The sequence below is a fragment of the Acomys minous genome, assembly GCF_964271855.1.
Source record: "Acomys minous genome assembly, chromosome: 12".
NCBI lineage: Eukaryota > Metazoa > Chordata > Mammalia > Rodentia > Muridae > Acomys > Acomys minous.
Genome location: NC_140493.1, coordinates 16,973,120 through 16,981,241, shown reverse-complemented (window position 1 = coordinate 16,981,241; position 8,122 = coordinate 16,973,120).

The window sequence follows — 8,122 nt, the reverse complement described above, 5'->3', positions numbered from 1 at the left end:
ACCCTGTATTAATATTAATATTAATATTTGGAATAACATTTAGCCTGGTGACTATGGAGTCAGGGAAAAATGTCCATGTGTGTCAGAACAAGTAGCTGAAAATTTATTTCATTTATCCCAGTATTTATGGTCTCAAAATATCTCCTCCCAAGGACACATAGTATTGAAATGTAGTGAGGCAGCAACTACAAAAGGGAACCAGTCACTTTGGAGAGCAGCCCTCTGACTTCACAGTTCTTCAGGGGTTTCTGGCTTGGGACACATGGATATAAGAACACAAATTCCTGTGACCCTATTGCTAGGGAGGAGGTAGCCTGAGTCTTATGACAGACATCCTATCAAATCAGTGAGTTGTGTCCCTCAGGGTCACCAGTGGCCTGGAACAACCACATATTTTGGTACTATTTCAAATGAAAAAAGTATGCATGCACATGTGTGTGTGAGCGTGTGTTGCTGTTTTTATGGGCATGCACAGATTTGTCTGTGAGCTCCTGTCTGGGTGGGTGCATCTGTGCACACTTGTGTTTGAATGTGTGCGCACACAAATATGCGTGCACACTTACGCTTTTTGCTTGTTCTCTTGAATAATTAGGAGTACAGGAGACAGCTGAGAGCAGCAGCTGCCCTGAACTCAGTCCAATGACTCCACTGTCTCTTCACATCCAGGAAGGCCATGAGACCTTGAACTCCACAAAGTCAAGGTCAGTAGGGGCAGCTTCTTTGGATGATGTGGACAGCAGCTTTGATGTCAAGCGTCCCGGTCTCTCCTGCTCCACAGCAAGAAGTGTCTTCTGATTGAAGGTCATTCCAAAAGACAGATGGGACGTCCTTGTAATTGCTCCCTCTTCCAGCTGGTGCCTCAGTAAATGGTGGGCGTTCAGCCTGCAGCCTGCCCTGGACCTTCTATTTAAGGCTCCACAGAATTTTGAAGGGCCGTCCATTTCTCCAGCATTTGCTTCATTAGAGGAACAAAGATAGGATTGTAACCTCTTATGGGAAAGGGCCACAAAGAATTTATTTCTTCCTTTCCTGATTCAAGCCTGTGGGGCTGCCTGGGAATTCAGCCATAGCTTCTGAACGTGGGGCAGACAATATGCAGAGCACCCCAGGGTGTCTAATTTGTGATATATCATTCACGTGTGTGTGCTTGGAACAATCTTTTTTGGGGGTAGGGGGGGTTGAGCAGGATTAAAGGTGTGCACCACCACCACCACCTGGCTCATTTTATCATTACTCTCAGATGGAATTCTAATTTCCAAGGAGTTTCTAGTCTAGTGAGAAAGACAGTTAAGACGCGACACTAACTACAGTACATGGATGACCGTGGGAGGTACAGGAATGGAGGTGGCATCTAGCAGGCCACAGGGAGGAGTGATGAGGGAGGCCTCCCTGCGGGAGCTGATGACCGATGTGAGCCATTAACGGAAAAGCGGAAGTGAGGAACAGACACCTACAGAAGGAAACGTGAGCAGGAAGCTCAAGTCCAGAGACTGCAGAGAGGTGAGATGAGGCTGGGGCTGATCCACAGCATAGGGGTGTGGACAGATACGGGGCTGAACGTTCAGATAACCAGGGTCTGCCAGCCTATAGAATCAGCCAGGTGGGACATGAGCAGATAGGGTCACAGGGTGGAGGAAGACCCTCCATGTTCACCCTTCATCACCTCTGCCTTACTGAAGCCTCTCTAAGGACCTGAGAAAAACAAGTCCCAAAGAGGTGAGGCCATGAGACAAAGTCACCCTGAGGAGCCGGTGAGAGGCAGAGCTCAGACTCAGAACAAATGGGTTAAGGGAGAGAGAGCCATCCCCCAGCAGAGGGGCCTCTCTCCTGGAGCCTGCACCTCCTCCAGACCCAGCAAAAACCCCATGGGGCTTACCCAGTTTAGAAGGTTCTTGGGGACCTTAGGTCCTGCCAGGTCTGTCCTAGGTGACCAATGTGTTGGGCTTCCTCCCAAAGGAGGGAAGGGTGACCAAGCACAGAGGTGCCTTTCTGGCCTCTACGTCTCTCAGCCTGAACTCTGAGCATCCCCTGGCCTGGCCTGGGGAGCCCAGCTTGCACTGGCCTCAGGCCTTGGATAGGCTCTTTTGTCGATTTGCCAGAGGAGGCTCCCCTGGCATTTCTTTCTTCCTGCTCCCAGCAGGATCTGTAGCTATTCCTATCAAAGCAAGAGCTTGGGACAGTGTCAGGGCTCAGAGAGGAACTGGGGTAACCAGGCAATCACAGGGTAGAAACACAGAGAGACCATGCCTGCCCCAGATGGGTTTAGGTAGTAACCTTCAGCTGGCCCACTCTGGCCTTACTGGAGTCAATGAAAGGTGCCAGGTCTCCAGGGCTGCGGGCTCTAGGCTAGTCTTGAATGCATTTCCAAAGCACAGAGCACGAGACAGCGAACACAATTCTCTACAAGGCTCTGTCTGGAAGATCATGTGACTGCCTCCCCCCCTAGCACCCCCTCTCCCCCGTCAGGACACACCTCCCTGGTACTCTCCTGGAGCTTGTCAGCAGTCACACCTCCAGATACTACGCAGAACCCCAGGCTGGCAGGGCCGGTCCTCATCAGCCAGCCCAGCCTCTCAGCTTACAGCTAGGGACAGGCTGCCTGGAGGCCAAGGTCACAGAGCCCAGGACGGAGCATGGGGACACACATGAGCAAGGCTTCCCTGTGCATTTGAATCAAGCCTATACCTTCCTTCAGCCCCTCTGCCTCAACTGCCACCACTGGGATCAGCCACAGGAGGGCCTCTCAGAGATGTACAATGCCTTGCCTTGCGTGTCACCAGTTGCCTCTCTGGGGAGTGATGCTGGAGGGTTAGTTCTCGGGTGTTTGACCCTCTTCCGTCTGGATCTGTGACAGCCTTTCAGCACTGTGGTTAGAATCTCTGCCTGGTAACTACCTTCCAGTACTAGGGAAGTCATGGCTCACTCATACAAAGCAGGTACCGTCTCCAGTTACCTAATATCTGGCAGTGACACTCATGACTTAAATATGGGCCCCAGAGAGAGAGGGATGCCTCAGTCAGAAGAGTACCCACTGCACAACATGAGGACCTCAATTTGGAACTTCAACGCCCACACAAACGTTACATATGGCTACATAAGGCTGTAGCTCCAGTGCTGGTGGGGGAAGTGGAGAAAGACAGGTAACCACGTGTCACCATGTATGCATGCACATCTGCGATACACAACACACAACCACACTCACACCACATGCACACACACACACCCCACAATAAAATACAATAAGAGACCCAGCTGTGTGTACAGTAACAGCATGCTAGCTAGGTTGCTCGCATCAACTCCTGCTCTGAGAAATAAGAATGCATATATTGTGAGTAAAATAATTTTCAAAATTATGCTGAAAGCATAGAAAAGATACCAAGGACTAAGGGAAACCCAGGCCCCATGTAGGGGGAAAAGACTGGGAGGATGCCAGAGCCCTCTGCTTTGAGGCATCTACCAGTCCAGAGAAGCCAGGCTTTGACCAAGGAGTGGGGAGTGTGTAAGCAGGCAGATGTCAAGATAGGAGATGCCTGAGTAGGCATTCTCCCTCAATCAGTGGGGGGGGGCAATGCCTCACTTTCAGGTCAGAGTGAAGCAGGGGTACCCGACTCTCACCTCAGGTTCCCTCTAGCAACCTAGAAAGAAGACTTCCTTAACATCCAAAGGAAGAAAAAAGAAAGGAAAATTAGACAGTCATGAAGTGTGTGGACTGCGGGCTTAGCCATCCTGAGTCTTATGTCTAGGTGGCCCAGAGGATGTCAGGACACACATCTGGTTTCAGATGAGCTGGGGTGGTAGATGTGTAAGCAAACAGAAATCACTGTTATGAGGAGCTTCTACCTCCAATCGCATGGGACCCCAGCAAAGAGTGGCTCAAAGGTGCTGTGAGGCACCAGGAGGCGCACACCGAATAAACATAACCCAGGTGCCACGAGGAAGAACCCCCAGGCAGAAGCCAGGCATAGCGGTGTCTACCTATAACCCCAGCACCTGGGAGGCGGAGGCCAGGAGGACTATCAGGGGTTCTAGGTTAGCTTGGGCTGTAGAGCAAGACTCAGGCTCCACCCAAGAGCTTCGGACTGAGCAGCCGCTTCCAGGCTCTGTCAGAAACCCCATCTTGGCCGTGATCGAGAGGTAGTCACACTCAGGCCCAGCACTTTGGGCTCCTCAGCTGCTGTGGTGGTTTGAAAGCAAATGCCCCGCTCCCCCCTCCCCTACCCTATAGACTCAGGGAGTGGCATTATTGGGGGTGTAGCCTTGTTGGAGTAGGTATGTCACTGGGGGGGGGGGTGGGATTTTAGGTTTCAGATTCTCAAGCCAGGCCCAGTGTCACTCTGTCTTCCTGCTGCCCGCAAATCCAGATGTAGACTGCTCAGCTCCCACACCAGCACCACATCTGCCGGCATGCTGCCGTGTTTCCCACCATGACGATAACGGACTAAACCTCTGAACTGTAAGCCAGCCCCAGTGAAAATGTTTTCCTTTGTAAGAGCTGCCGTGGTCTTTACGGCAATAAAACCTTAACTAAGACAGCTTCCCTCAAGATGCCGAGGACTGTCCCGTTCAGAGAGTCACAGGTGGGCAGGTAGCTGCAGGCAGGTGACTACAGAACAGAGGCAGGGAGGTGGTGTGCCCTGACTGTCTTAAACACTGTTATATCACTGTGCCTTCCACCTCAATGTATGGCACACAGGGAGAAGCAGGGTTGCTCTTAATAAGTGATGTATAAGCAAGGGCTGGAGAGATGGCTCAGCAGGTAAAAGGCGCTTGCTCCCAAGGCAAAGGACCTGACTTTGATCCTTGGAACCCACGTGGTGGAAGGAGAGAACTGACTCCCGTAAGTTTTCCTCTATTTGCCACATCTGTGCCATGGTGTGCACCTCCCCCCGCCATAACATTTTAAAATGTAAAATACATTTTTTTTAAGTTTAAGCAAGTATAGAGTAATGATAGTTCAGTAAGTAAAGCCTTATAACCATGAGGATTGAGTTTAAGGCCCACAACCCACATTAAAAAAAAAAAAAAGGCAGGCACAGTAGTGCACGCCTGTAATCCCAGTGCAGGGGAGGTAGAGACAAGCAGCTCCCTGGAGCTCACTGGCCATCCATCCAGCCTAGCCTGCTTGACAAGTTCTAGGCCAGTGGGAGACCCTGTCTCAACAGGAAGAAGTGAATGAAGACTGAGGAACAACACCCAGGATTGTCTTTCGGCTTGTGTACATATACTTACACCCACACCCATAGAAACACACACACACACACACACCAGAAACAGAACTATTCAGGAACCGCGTCTCTCCATAGGGTGAAGCAAAGTTCCTGCTTTGAACAAACTGGGTGCTTTTCAAGGTTGTTTTCTTCCTAATTTTGCTTGCAGTTTCCCAAACCTATCTGGGAAATGCTAATGCGCTTGACGTTTCCAATAGCCAAAGCCATTTAAGTCACCTCTATAAACAGCACATTTATCCTTGAATTTTAGCATCCATCACTTGGACCTGCCTGCTTCTGTTAATTCTCCCCCCCCCTCCACCCCCAAGACAGCTGCTTCTCTGTGCCAATCAGGAGAACCTTCCATGTTCACTCACTTCGGGGGTTAAGGTGAGACCACCCTCAGCTCTGGCCAGCCCAGCAGCATAGCTCCATTGTTTCTTGGATATGCCATCTCTGTGTATTGACCTCTGCTCCTTCCCCTGGGCCTGGGACAGGTTATGACAAGCAGGCAGGGAAGTCCCTGTGCTTGAGTCTCTGGTTGCCTGCCATCCCTCTTGGCTCCTCTTTGCCTTTAAGACCTAGCCCCAGCCCCTCTGCCTACATTCCAAGACTCTGTCTCAGCAGGATTGATTCTGTAGCCATACCTCTGGACTGCGGGGCTACAGAGCTGGCTCCTGCTTCCAGCCGGACAGCTTGTGGCTGGCACCGTCCATCAGCAAGAGAAACCACAAAATCAGTCTTCCGTGGGAGCCTACTGGGTGCCAAGGCCACACAGCTAGTGAAGGCAGAGTCTTCCCCATCTGAGGAGGGAGGGATACAAGCCAGCCAAATGACCCAGGAAGCAGTAGACTGAGGTTTTCCCAAGGCACTGGGGGGCAGGGGGGGAACCTGTGAAGGCAAGTGCCAGGGACAGCAATTAGGCTAGACAGTGCATGGCCAGCCTAGGACATTGTAGCCCAAGCTAATGAGGGAGTACCAGGCTGTGGTTCTGCAGCTGGGTAAGAGCCCAGAGCCCGGCTTGCTGCCTGTCGGTGGTGCTGCAGTTGTTGGTCAAGGCAATAGGAGTCAGGCTTGGAAGGCACCACCAGCTCAGCCCTTGGCTCCTGCTTAACACTGCTACATAGATTTGGGGTCGTAAAACTCCGGCACCGATCCTTGACAGAGACCTCAGTTCATTCCAACATTTCCACCCTGGGAATGTGAGGAAGGCCTCTAGTTCCCAGGCTGTCTTCCTGCCAGCTAACCACTTTTCACTAAGAGCAGATCTGTCTTTCCCACGGGGGGTTCTGGGGGGGGGGCGGACCCGTGTCCTTCACCTCCCCAGGCCTTTTCCAGAGAAATGGCCTGCCTCTTACACTATCAGGAACGAAGCTTCCTTTCCTGCCTCTAGCTGCCTCTCCTAGGGACCCTCCTCAAGCTGCCTCTCCAAATCTGAGCCCTGGGAGGGTGCCCAGTGCCTTGTGCCAGAGCCCCGTGTGTGCAAATCTCCTGCAGGCTGTGCCGCCCACACCCTGCCCCTTGGCCTCCTGGAAGATCAGAATCAAGGCCTTGCAGAGAATGTTGTATTTCACGATGCAAGTCTCAACATAAGCCAGTGTGTTGACTTGGAAAACAAATATCAAAAATAAAGCTGGGGGTGGGGGTAAGGGTGGGGGTGGGGGTGCTGGGCATGAGAAGTCCAGAACCATGTTAGGAACCCTTTGCAGCTCACCTTGTGTGGATCAGAAAAACAGAGCCATTCAGGAGAGAGGTGGGAGGCAACAACAGGGACCTGGGCTTTAGCCCACTTGGAGACTCATCATGGGTTTTCTAGCACTTAGTGGGGCTAAGTCAGAACAAATTCATCTCTTCCTGAGAACCCAGCACATTATATAGGGATTTTTCATGAAGAAAGGGTATTTTCAGCTGGGCAGTAGTGGTACACACATTTAATCCCAGCATTCAGGAGGCAGAGGTGGGTGGATCTCTGAGTTTGAGGCTAGTGTGGTCTACAGAGTGAGTTCCAGGACAACCCTGTGTAACCCTACACAGAGAAAGCCTGTCTTGAAAAATCAAACCAAACCAAAAGCAAAGCAAAGGGGCATTTTCAGCAATGACAGATTATAAAGGATGCTCAGGGAAGAGAAGTACACTTCTTAAAATAACTAATAAAAATTGTGACTCTTCAACTCTTTTCCTTCCAGTTTGCTGAAGAGCTAAAAAACAACAACAATGAAAACAAAACAAACAAACAAACAAAAAAACCAAAGCTGGGCATGGTGGCGCATGCCTTTAATCCAGCATTTGGGAGGCAGAGGCAGGCAGATCACTGTGAGTTTGAGGCCAGCCTGGTCTACAAAGCTAGTCCCCGACAGCCAGGACTGTTACCCAGAGAAACCCTGTCTTGAAAAACAACAACAAAAACAAACAAAAAGAAAAGAAAAGAAAAGAAACAAAAGCTTTATTAAATGTGGCTCATCCCCTTCTAGGAAACCAGGTGGGAGACACAGTCCAATTCCACATTTTGGTAAAACCCAGGGCCACTCAGCTGGTCTTACCTCCAAAGGCGGCCTGCCTGAGCTCCCCTGATGTGCTGCAGGGCCTGCAGCCCCTTCTACGGAGTGCTATGGAGCCAGTGGCTGCGGGCTGCGCTGGACAGGGGCCACTCTTCTATAAAAGGCAAGAGAGTGGAGGGGAGGATGGCTCGAGGAGGCATGCAGCCATTGTGTGTGCAGGAGTGAGAGCTTCCGATCAGCTATGCAAGCGGAAACTGCCAGAGAGTGGGGAACTGAGCTAGCTCCATGGCATATGGAAGGAGGGCCTGCAACAGGGGCCAGCTTTGGCCATGAGATGGATTCTAAGAAGGTTCCTTGATTGGGGGAACCTATTGGTACAACCCGTAGGCTAATGGTCACCACATTAAGAATGCCACA